The 12,750-nt window shown below is 40.6% G+C and overlaps 1 long non-coding RNA gene across 1 annotated transcript in view; it reads left to right on the forward strand.

Moving 5' to 3' along the window:
- Window positions 1-12,750, forward strand: part of LOC135947769 (uncharacterized) — a 130,410-nt gene that overhangs the window by 60,068 nt on the left and 57,592 nt on the right. Inside the window, exon 2 of the long non-coding RNA XR_010575711.1 lies at window positions 8,753-8,793. This is a non-coding gene — a long non-coding RNA (uncharacterized LOC135947769). The remainder of the gene's footprint in view (window positions 1-8,752; window positions 8,794-12,750) is intronic.

The raw sequence follows: 12,750 nt of genomic DNA on the forward strand, positions 1-12,750 counted from the left end.
CAAAGAACCACAAATTTCAATTAGTGTAAAATCTGCTTGAGTCTGTTTTTGCTTACCCCTCTCCTTCTTCAGTTGGTCCGTTTGTTTTTGATGGGCAATAGATTAGCAGGCGGGAGATAAAGACACATGGCCATCTGCAAGGCACATTCTCTCTCTTCACTGGCCTCCATTTTTTCTCCCTCTCACTGGAAAGGGTCAGTGCAGCGGCAAAGTTGGCCGAACGACCAGTCTTCAGTCGGGCAAAAGGGGCAGCAAAGGGCGCTGGAGATTTATTAATGTCCTCTGCACAAGTTGTTCTTTATGGATAGTGCAGCAGTGCGAACTCTTCGCCGCCCGCAGCCATTTTATTTGACGATTTGCTCCTGTTTGGTCAGCGGTGTGATTTGTCTCCCGTTTTATTGTTGCAATAATGCAAATAGAATGTAAGGGTGAGGAGAGAAAACGGCATTGGCACAAGAGAGGCGTTTACCTAAAAAAAACTGTAATAAAGAAGGTTAACTTGTTAGGCTACTCTAAATTTTATAAATTAACAGACACATACCTAATAAATTTTGAAGAAGGGAATTTTAGGACAAATGAGATTGGGGCAGCTTTATAAAAATCAAGACTTTTTTGTGTAAATAACAGAGTTTAAAAGAAAGTAATTAACTTACTGTTAAATCCCCAGAATTCATGAAGGTATTTTATCCATGTGTACGCGCAGGGAGTGCGTAGTATGAAATAAATTAGCCTTTCTTTTGCCGTGAAAGATTTAGGTTCATGAAAGTAATGCATTACTTTCCTCCCTGAGCGGCAACCCTGCAACGCGTACATTTCATTTACAATTACAGTTAATCCACTCAACATTATTTACAATTGCCTAGCTTTCATTAAACACAAACAAAACATTGATCCTGAATTGTATACTGTTATTATCAACTAATAATTAAGTTACGTGCTAAAAAATGTTTTTCATTTTGCTTACCAGTTACAATTGCGTGACGTAAACCAATTATTATAACGGAAAAATTAAATAATAACCAACCCTTGCCTCTTCAAGAGTGACAAGCTGATATCCTTCTTTGTAATCCAATTAAAAATCTAGCGTGCGATAGGACAGTGAAATAATAAACGATTCTAATCCGTCCTCTGAGCGATGAACTTTCGTGACACTCTCGGGGAGCAATTAAAGATGCAAGCGACGAAAGAAGAGTTTCATCAGGTGCGGTTTTATCTGGGCAAACACGCATCCCCAGGCAGCGTGGAGTGCGTAAATCACAGAAATTTATAGTATTCCCGCCATGTACGGCCGAGTGCGGGTTGAAAAAACTTCTCGTCATAAACGTCAGGACCCGCAGGAAATAATTCATCATGCACGCGCGCGCACCACCATGAAGAACGAACGCTGCAGCGCGACGCGGATAGATATGGATAGTCGCGTACAAAACGCTTTTCGACCGAAAAAGACGAATGAATTTGACGGCAGGCGGCATCATTATTATATGTATTATTATTCGCGTCGTGCGCGACTTGGTAGATTTTTTCTCTAGGCTTTGGACCCTCGTTTTTCCCTTATCTGCAGCAGCCACTCTGGAGAGCAGAATTTCAAAGAACGGTGATGATATACCTAGCCGGTCTCTCTCTCTCTCTCTCTCTCTCTCTCTCTCTCTCGCACAATGTCTACTAGAACACGTCATCTAGAGAGTCCGTGGGTCTTCCGCTCGCCCTCTTCTCCATGCAGAAAAATCGTCGTCACTGCCGTTGCTGCTGTTGTTGGGAGGAAAAGTAGTATGAACCACTGAATCGATTCTTCACATACATTCATATATGCAGAATATATTTGGAGCGCGTTTTGTGCCGATGGCAATTCATTTCCTGCTCCCCACGCGGGACAATTGGCGAGCACAAGAACATTCTACACTTTGTTCTCAGTGTTGCTGGATTATGACTTATTGCACGGGTCGTTGGATATTTCTTTCCACTGGCGAAATTGCATGATGGGAACAAAGACGAATGGTTTTGGACTAAGGGTTAAATTATTTGCTCTAAAATCAAATCATTCAAATTTAAACAAAGTTAAATCTGTATAATCTACAATGAATTACATATTTTTTTTGTATATCTTTTAATAATTTTGCTCGATTGCTGGCTGGGTTCCTGGGTGAACAATAACTAGCTAACTAATTTAGCAATTTAGGGTAAAACCGATTTTCAATTTTTTTTCTATTAAAATAGTAGAAATTTTATTTAATCTCGACCAGGTTTCGGCCACTGCTATAGCTCTATAGCTGAATAATTTGTCATTTTTATGACCGGCCCGTTAGATCGCATTGTTAAAAGTGTCATGGCAATAGAAGACATTTGAGCATTTTGGAGATCTAATACTGATTGCTCTATGTCAAGAGATGGCAAAAGGTGGTTAATTTTGAAGACTCGAAATGCTTCTGTTGGTCTGTCGAGATTCTTATTAATGCTCACTCACATTGTTGGAAAGTACTCAAATCATCACCATTTGAAACTGCAGCTTTTTCAGAGTTCCCATGTTAATTAAATTTACCAGTAGTTGTTGGACATCATACACACAGCCATCTTGTTTTTGCAACGAGCAGCAAAATAGCGCAAGCCAAGTTTCAGTCTGAAGACTATCTCATCGATTTTCCGTTGGTGGAGCAGGTTGTTCGGTAAAGTTTACTCCATTTCAAACTGGCAGAAGGGAATTAAACAAAATTTTGAAACGGGCAACAAATTGAATGCGGAGGAAAACAATCGGTGGGCGAGAATGAGGGAGCAGCTGAGCGTGCATCTTGCGCAGGAAGCGAATTCCCAAATGATTTATATTAAAAGCATTCCTCCGTCTCTTCTCCAAGAGCGGCGGCGGTGGCGGCGGCGAAATAAATTTCCCGACGTCTTAACAAGAAAAGAGCGACAGCTGAAAAAAGTTGCGAGACGTTTCTGGGCGTGCTGACAATTTGAAGAGTGCGCCGACCGGCCAACAGACAGACAAATTTAATTTAATAAAGTTAAAGCGCGCGCAAGCAATAAAACTCGGCCGCCGCCGCGAGTGTAATTCTATTGTTTTAGCCTGCCGTGAGTCCTTTATTCATCGCGATCTGATATGAGTGACTGAGTGCTGCTCCATTGTCTCTGGTAATTGCATTAAACTCGGTAAAATGACACTTTAATTAAAATAAGCTGCCACGACCTATGAAAATGCTTTGGACGCTTTCTAGGGCTTTGCTCGAAATTGTTCTTAGATGTCTGACGACACGAAAATTTTGAAAGCTCCATTTCAGTACCTAAAATGGGTTAAATATTACACGAATGACGATCTTAATATTTTAATTTTCCTCAGTACGAAGTTCAGTGGATATTTTTTATTTTAATTTCACGATTAAATTCAGAAAGTTTTCTTCCTATTTTTCACATTAACTCAAGAACAATTTTTAACAAACATTTCTTATTTCAAATTGGTTTGAATTTTTCTTGACAAAACCAGCCATCAAACGAGAAGTTAATTTCATATCATCAATTGTAAAAAAATTGTATACACATATCTCTATTTTTTAGTCTATTTTCTAATATATTTTACAGTGCTACGTCGTATAATAAAAAATCAATTCCCCGTCCTCCATCAACAATTTTAGCAGACAAGGAATATGCTGAGATGAAATATCAAATTAAACTGATCTTCGCTCGTCCCTCCTTGAAATTCTCATTTTGCTCTTGTTTCCACAATGAAACGAGATTGGCATCGGAATAATATCCCATTTCCACTATCAATTTCCTCTTTCTCATATCGACTGAAAGGATGCTATTTTGCACCGCTCGCGGGATAACCACCCATTCAATAATACTGTGTGTGTATATATATGTAGCTGTTCAGCAAGTCGGCGCTCTTTTTCATTCGCCATCATCATACGAGCTGCTTGCGTCACGCCACACACTCGAGCCCAACTGCATCGCGGCAGAGACGCGAAATGACTTTTCTTTCTGCACTTGACGCATCTTACCTCGGGTCAAGCGAGTTCCATTGTCGGCCCGCACGTGCAATAATTCCGCAGCTGTTTTGCCTTTCTATTCGCCCCCGGAGAGAACGAGTTCTTTCACCGCAGACGAAGAAGAAAGAAAGAGCGAGAGAGGGTGGTTTCTCTCACACACGTACTTCATGCCGCGACTTTATCATTCGCAGCACGAGCCGCTCTGACCTCACTCTCTTTAGCCTGGCTGAACGCGAAAGGCGGCCAAACAACGGATGGCTCTCGCAAAACGACCGAGTAGAGAAGACTTGGCGCCGAGCAAAAATTGCGCCAGAGGAAATTACTCGGAGACCTTGATTTTTCTATTATCGTAACAAACCCCTTGAATTCGCACAGGAGACTTTTTATTCGCTTGCAAATTGCCTCTCACGAGACACACACAAATCGCCTTTGCAGTTCTCGCAACAATTATTAGAGCTATTTTGCTTCTTACACGAGTCTTTCCAGCTTCCATTCTAAGAAATTCTTATGTTATGAACAGGGATGAATAGAGCAAAAAAAAGAAGAAGAAAAAAATCAAGTATAAGTAGCCTTTTTCCGTTAATTTGAGTTATTAATTGTGAGTTCAGTGCAAAATGATTCCGCAAGATTCAGGGCTAAGGTCATACCTAATTATAAAAATAGGAAGGCATTTGTTAATGCTGGCCATCTGATCCAAAATATAAGATGTTTTATTTTTTATTAATCATTTTAGCCATGTTAATTTGGCGTTGGCCTTACAATTAGTTGGAGTATCATTATCGAATTGGCATAAAATATAAATGTACAGTTTACCTATGAAATTTACAGGGAAACAATGAATCCTTGTATTTTTAGCTATGACAGAAGATTTATTTGCAATTGTCATATCAGGAACAAGAAATAACTAAATTTCGGGTTTTCAAAAATTTGTCGAAAATTTAAACAGTTTTTAAGGTTTTTAACGATTTTGCAATTGATTTCGTGGTGATCTGTCAAACGGCATTTGAATTTTGAAGTGAATTTCCCTTCTGGCGAAATAAATCCTGATTTTCAATGAGGAGATAATGCTTGCTTATTGTTGGTATGGAAACTTCAGAGCTGACTATGTTCTCATAAATTAATACGGCAACCAGGGAAAGCTCTTTCGTAAATTTTAGAGAATAATTTTAGTAGAGAAGGGAATGATTTTTTTAAAATGTCTGCGCAGATTTACTTTAAATGTGAGCGCATATCAATTTATTTTGTATTTTTGAATTTTTTCCATAATTCTCTCTACTCGTTGCAAAGGGTGTTACTTGTGCTTATGGGTACGTGGAAGCCGTGACAGAAATGCGTCTTTCTCATTGTAGTAATTTGACTTTTATTCAGGTCTCGTGGTTTAGTAATTAAGATCAAGACCAAGATCAGGACCGAGACTGTGAAATTACATAAATAATCAAAAATCACAAATACAATAAATAATCATAACAATAAAAACATCACATTCAAATACAAACAATTATGACACTTACCCCGTAGTTCGGGTCTAATAGGAAATAGTTTTTATGGAATTTTCTCGCACCAAATCTCATCCTAGCCGGAGAGAGAATATTGTGTTGCGACTGCTTTGGTGCGAGGCTTAAGGTGCAGTGGGGGATAAGGTGCAGTAAGGGTGCTCTGCTTGTCGCACACCTTTGTACTGCCACCTGGCGATACAGGTTAAATGCAAAGCAGTTATTAGTGCAGTAGTGGCGAGAAGGCGCCACATGCTTTAAGAGCACAAAATTTTAAAAATGCATTAGCGATAAGGAAAATTCTATAATAATTACTCATTTCCATAAAATACTTGACATGATTGATTTTGTGCGAAAAATACATCACATCAGTTGGCGTGATATCTCGGAAAGGTGTAGGCGTGTTTTTGCAAAGCTTTTTGTTTTACACTCACGCCACCAAAGCTTTTATTGATACAAAGGCGGACTCGATTGTTTGCCAGTTATGCGCGTTCCTAATGTATTCCCACAAACACACACGCCCCACATTATGTCGTTCTGCGCCTCTGTTTTTCCTCGTCCAAACAACATTAGGCGCTTTTCGTGTTTTCGTCGTAAATGCCTGGCGCGCCACTTGGGACCGAAACCGAGATAATTCACGAGCTGCTTTTATTCCTGACAAATTCTCCAATTGTTTCAAAAATAACTCATCCGGAACTACGGACCCTCAGCGTTTCACTCTGAGAATAAACACAATTAACATTCCCTGATTAATTAACGAGCGGCTCTCGAGTTCGATTACTACACGATGTGGTGCTCAACACGGGGAGCGTCGACCATGAGAATGTATGCATTCGGGTTCGTGGGAAGTGGACACCCCTTTCGGCTTTGCAGGCAGGAAACGACGGCAGTGGACCAAACAAGTAGCAAAACTATTATCTGCTGAGCGGACCAGCGAGCAAAGCTGCTTTCTGGCCCTTGCAACTTATAATTCGGGCAGGGAGTAGCCAGAGCTTCTGTGTGTGTGGCCAAACTTTTGCCTCTCTTGTGGCAGGAAAAATAAAAACAAACTTTGCTCATGCTAGTTTGTACTGCGTTGTGGGCTAAAGAAAATTTTGGTCTATAAATCGGCATTTTCAAAAATACCTTTGTGGAAATACAATTTTTTTCGAAAAAAATTGTACAAATAGATTTATTACTTCCAATAGTTTTAAACAGAGAGGGAGGGAAGCAAAATAGAAGACTCAGACACTTTATGTGGATAAATGTTCAGCAAAAATATGGACAGTATTTTTTTCCATTATTATTCACTAAAAAAAGGGAAAGAGTCAAATTTTCCCAAGGGATTAGTGTTTAAATATCCTTTAATGTCAGCTCCAAAGCATGCACGCTACTCAAGTGGTGAGCACTGTCTCGCCATTGAAAGACGGGATTTGTTTCACTAGAAGGGAAATTTAGCTAATAATGCTTCAAAGAACGGAAGATTTATTTTATAGCTACTTAGTTAAGCCGATTCTATAGAGAATTATCGGCTGGTACTCACCATTGGACAGTTCGCAAAGAGATGAATCAAAATCAAGCTAAAAGTCATCGATGAATTAATTAAGAGATTTGGTAAATTCTGAGATTTAACTGCCACTCTCGGTCCTGATTTGATAATTGCATACTACAAAGATTATTTCAAACTAACAATTTGATCAACTGCTTATTAAAGTCATCATTCAAATTAATTATTGCCCTGCGTATCAACTGATGCGACCCAAAAGATTGCATTTTGCAGATAAAATTTAGCGTGAAATTGGATAAAGCATAAGCGTATTGTTAAAATCCGCAATGCAGTTGTTAATCAGCACATAGTTGGCTTCTAATTAGTCAGTGTGATATTTTGCAAAAGTAGGTCTATATAGACCCTGGCTTTTTACGCTTTGGACAAAAAGCGCTTTTGAAAAGTTGACATGCGTGGATAAATTCGAAAAATACGAGGAGTGAGAGCTGAAAAGTAAACCTTTCAAACGGGGAAAGCGATGCGGAAGAGAGAGCGCGTGAATAAAATGCCCAGGCGCGTGTTCCAGATGATTGCTTTCGAATCAGCATTTGCTGGAAAACTAGCAGGAAAAGTTTTTGAGCTGTGGTCAGCTTGCCAGCATAAAATCCCTCTCTCACTCGCGGTGTGCTTTGCAACTTGTTTGACGTCTCGTAAAAAGGCCTCTTTTCGCGCATACACACACGCATAATGCAATAAAAGTTGGCGAGCGTATACACGCATATGCGGATGGTCTTTCTCTCCTCTCATTCGCACCGATAGCAAAATGAGTCCGTCCGTCCGGCCATTTCTCGCATGGCCGCGGAGTGAATGGCCGTGCGACTGGTGTGAAGAGGCGCCTCTCTTTTGCACCAAAAACACGCTAAATGCATTAAGCATGTACGACACACACGCGCGCACACCCGCCCTGAAATTTACGACGCATCATAAAAACGGTCTCGTTTTTCCCAGCGCCGGAATTGAGCTTGAGCCACGCTTTCTTTTTTCTCCACAGCGCAAAGACAGAATATAAATAAAAGTTAAAAATACACATCTATGCGAAAATTTCGAACTTGATACACTTTCTAGAGATAACTAAATATCAGATAAATACAAAATGATCTTGCAAAAAATTCCTAAAGAGAAAAATTACTTTCGAAGCGTGAAAATGCAACCAGAAGTACAAAGTGTGGGTGCGTTGCAATAGTGGTGCCTCTGTTTTCTCTCACGTCATTTTTCTTGCACCAAGAGGCACACAATATGTCGCGATTGCAATCTATGGAGAGGTGTACACGACAAACATGTGTTACCGCAGCACTGGTTTAATTCGAAATGCAGCAGCTGCAGTTCCTGATTATGCTCATTTTGTAATAAGCCACTAATTTGGAAGTGATTTGAGAGTGCCAATTAGAAGTCAGGTTGTATCTGTGCCTGGGATCCGATCTTCCAGGCAATCGTAGTTGATAATTGACTTGACAGCAGCTCAATTTCAAGTTCTGGCAACCCTGTAATTAGTGAAATGAGGCCGTCGGTGTGCAAATTCGTTGAGCTGCCGGCGTGCACACAGACATATTCGAGAGCGGCTGCAAATAGGATTAAATCATACATTATTAAGGCGCGCAGTATAGTGCCAGCTGATAACAAAGCATGCTCTCGCTCTCTTTTATGCGAAGCCATTCCTAGTTAGTCTGATTAGACTCTCGCACAATTCGATAAGCCATTTTTCATTAGCATGTAATTATTCGAAGGAAGCGGTTTCATTCTTGCCTCTCTTGTTTCAGAGATCTCCTCTGTGCACGGCGGGAGCCTCGCGAATCCCAAGGTAAGTGAATCCAGGATTATAATCTTGGCAGTATTAATTTCTAATCAGGAAGTTAAATTGGATAGAAACCCGCTTTTGATTCCTCGGGTCGTTTCATGTGGACCGTGTAGTATTTTTTATTTTTGTTTATCCAAGAAAATTCCGCTCAACGTTTCAAAATTCAAATCGAATCGCATAAATTGAGGAAAATGACGCCCAATAGCTTAAATAGAGGGCAAATTCTCGCCGGGAGATTTGCAAGACGTCAGTCGGGAAATGTGTCAGCGTTAAAATATTCAAGATTGGATTTTGCTTGAGTGCGATGCGAACAGAAGATGCAAAAAGGGCTTAAAGATAGGAGGGGGAGGAGGAGGAGGAGGAGGAGAGAGTCTTTCGATTTGGCCATCCTCGCGGGATGCGAGAGCAACGTCGTCTCGTTCTTTGCCTTGCTGATGTCCCCTGGGGATCAGAATCCCTATTTGCCCGACTTAAGCCCAAGACGCGGACGTGTTTTTGCTCCCGAGACCGCTTGCTTGCTTCCAAGACCCTCTACCGCTCTGCAGGCATGTATTTTTACAATACGGCGATGACAAATTTCGATAATTTCCAGTGCAGCATCACTAAGCATCAGAGATCAGAACCGTTGTACTCAGGCACAACGAATAGTCACTTAATTTTTGTTTTCGTGTTTCTTGTTCAAATTGTGAGCACAAATTTAACTCAATTTATAGAATTTTTTAAATGTTTTTCGTACACTCTAATGCCAAAATTTCATAAAAAATAACTTCTCTTTATTCTTTAATTTTGTGAAATGATCAAAATAATTAACTGAAAGATTTTCGAATAAAAAAATTACAAATTACAAATAAATATTATATATTATCATAGTTTTTCGTATAATAATACAAAAATGTCCATCAGAGATATATTCACTTAGTTTTTTATATCCCACTCCCAATGTTCACTTTTTGGAGGATGATCCCATATCCTTGAAAAAGGAAATCGACCAGCAGATACGCACATTGCAAATCGGGGGAACGAAAAATGCATCTTCCAGAGTTATGCATCATATTCATGGACCACGGCACCCTCCCGACAAGGGTAAGTGCATAAAGCATTCTGGGAAGATAAGCAAAGTTGCGCACCGAGGGTCTCATGTAGGGAGAGTCCACAAACACACATATCTTGGGCTCGTACCGGTGTGCAATGTTGAAACAGGGGGAGATGAGCGGGAGAGATAAGTCGCCGAAAACACACTTGGCTCCGATGACAGGCGCCGGCTTTGAAAACTCTATTTAATCATAACTCAGAGTTGCTCTTCTTGCTCCAACCTCTTTAGTCTGCTTTGCGATAAAATCAAGCGGCATGAAACTATTAAAAAATCCCAGTGGGTAAGGAATAAACATCAGGAGGTTCTTAGAAATGTTAAATATGATGCATTTTATTTTGTAAATGAATATCCAAATATTAAATCTTTGAGCAAACTAATTGAGCCGTTGGCTCGCATGGTTGGCAGCATGCACTTGCAATGTGAGAATCAGAGCGATGTTTGGATTCAAATGCGGGCAATTTGATTCTCTTGCATTGCATTAATGAGTCCATTCGGATTTGCGAGGATTTGCTTTCGGCAATCTGACTCGCTCCTTGCTCCTTGCTGGTTTGCACCTTTCCAGCAGGCGTGAATCAATATCACGGGATGAATGTCTATTAGAGCGTTTCAATAAAAGATCTCTGTGCGGGGGCCGTAACACGAGCCGATCCTGTCCTGGACTGAGCTTCCTCCAATGAGGCTCGTGAGCCAATGTTATTTGCTCGCAATGTCATTGGGACGCGAGATTTCAGTAGGGTCGCCCATTTCGAAAGCAATATTAAACGGATCAGAAAAAAATCAAACTGAAATATCTTTTGTAATTTAACCGTTTTACTCTACCTTTCGCAAAAGGAGCAAAAGGTAGGTCATCGTCAAATTCAAGGGAAGGAACCGGTGTAGTTTTTGCGTTTGAGGAACCCAAAAGTTTTGCGTCTGGAATATCGAGTATTTCGAGGGCGAGCCAGCGAACTACAGCGTTATTCCGCGGCCATTTGGGTTAAAATAATCAAAAGAGCATCTCCCCTTTGTGCGGACAAGTCGGCGCTGGAAACTTTTTACGAGCGCAACTAACTCTCTAGTGCACAAAGCAGCCGGCTGGTTTGAATACAAAAGGCCGATGTTTATTAAATGCCACGTTATAGGCGAAAGGAAGAGGTAAAATAGTTCCGAGAAAAGTTGCCGATCAGTCTGGAACAACACTCGAAGCTCAGAACACAGGAATAAAAAGAGAACACGAGACATTGCCGGTTGGAATTGCGCTTGTTTGTGTCCGGAGTCTGTATAAAAACGCAGTAAAAGTTCGTTAGCCGCCGTAACAAGTGCAGCAACACTAAACGTACAAAAGGCAGCAGGTGCACTCGTGATTTTTAATGCGCGTGTGAATTTCCGCTCAATCGTTAAAGTTTGATAGTAACAGTATCATTCCCCCCCCCCTGACTGAAAAAAAGTCAAAGTCAGTATTATTACCACCGTGTTGGACAACATGAATGTCGAAATTACCGATTCCATTGCCAACGAGACCGGGGGCTCTCATTTTCAAGTCAATAGGAGATATTTCACCACTTTGGGGAATTCCTGGCTGTCTCATTGATCTAAAATTAATGATTGTATCTACCAAATTATAAATTTATCGTGGTTCAAGATTTATTAATTCCCGTCAATCCCCATGTTAGGTTGTGAAACGTGATATGTAACCAGCAGATTTCCAAATATCAGGAAGTTTGCATGACAAATGGTCCTCCACGCTGCAGGTGTAGTTTCTCTCCTCGCGCTCGTGCTTTTGTCACTTTTTGCGACGCGCATTAATAATTAATTATACAGCCCCATCTCATTTGAATATTCAATTTGTTACGTGTCACTCAGGGCTGCTAATAATTATGAATTCGGGCCAGTGCAAAAAGCTTGTGCATGGTAATTATTACAGAGGGAACGCTGTGACCTGAATTTCGCACAAAAGACGCAAGAGGAACGGAACGGAGCACGCCTGCTTGGAGAATTAATCCAAACAAGTGGACTTAAAATGCAATGGAATTTCCAAGGGTATTCTTTTTGTTAAGTCTAATTACTCGAGAGCATGAAGGGCCGGTGGGATCTTAAGAGCAGACATTTTTTTTTTCATTAAGACGCTTCAAGTTGTTTTGCTTTTCTCGGCTGAGAAAGAAAAGCAAATAAAAAATGCGGAAAATGCAGGTAAACACGAATGACTGGAATGGGAAAAAAGAACGCAGGCTATAAAATCATGGAAAAAATATCTGCACATTATGCTGAAATTACATTGGCGAGTTTTTAATTGTCTGTAACATCGTATGTTTTCTCCTCAGAGCCATTTTACTCTACGATCGTTGAAAAAATGCATTATGTATTATGTTTGCTCATTTAGTGCTAATTTACATTCCAGCTCTCGTGTCAGTGGGCAGGTATCGAACTGGTTGGTGTACGGGGCCAGAAGCGAGAGTTCAGCAAATTAACCTAAAAAGTCCAATCACATTTTCGCCCTCCGTTCCACCGAGCCGTCACTTGCAGGGTGCTTTGTCGCTGGCTTGCTGCTAACATACATTATATTTGGAAAAAAATGTAGAGACCCAACGGTGTATGATCGATGCGGGAATTCATCAGAGGCAAAATTTTTCTCTCCGCCAAAAACATGCAAACTCGTTAAAGCGATCGATTTAATGCAAATTAAATCGCCTGGGAGACACGCGGCCCTCCTTCCCTTTGACTGACGACGTGGAATAAACGGAGAAAGAGACGGCAGGCTGAAAATTCGACAAGCAAACAGCTCGCCGATTAGCCTCACGGAGCAGCTAATTGTACGTAACGTTCGCCAATTCCTCCATAAGTTCTGGCGCGTGTTAGAAATTAATCAACTTGAAAAAAATGTATTTTTA

The sequence above is a fragment of the Cloeon dipterum genome, chromosome 1 (genome assembly GCF_949628265.1).
Source record: "Cloeon dipterum chromosome 1, ieCloDipt1.1, whole genome shotgun sequence".
Lineage (NCBI taxonomy): Eukaryota > Metazoa > Arthropoda > Insecta > Ephemeroptera > Baetidae > Cloeon > Cloeon dipterum.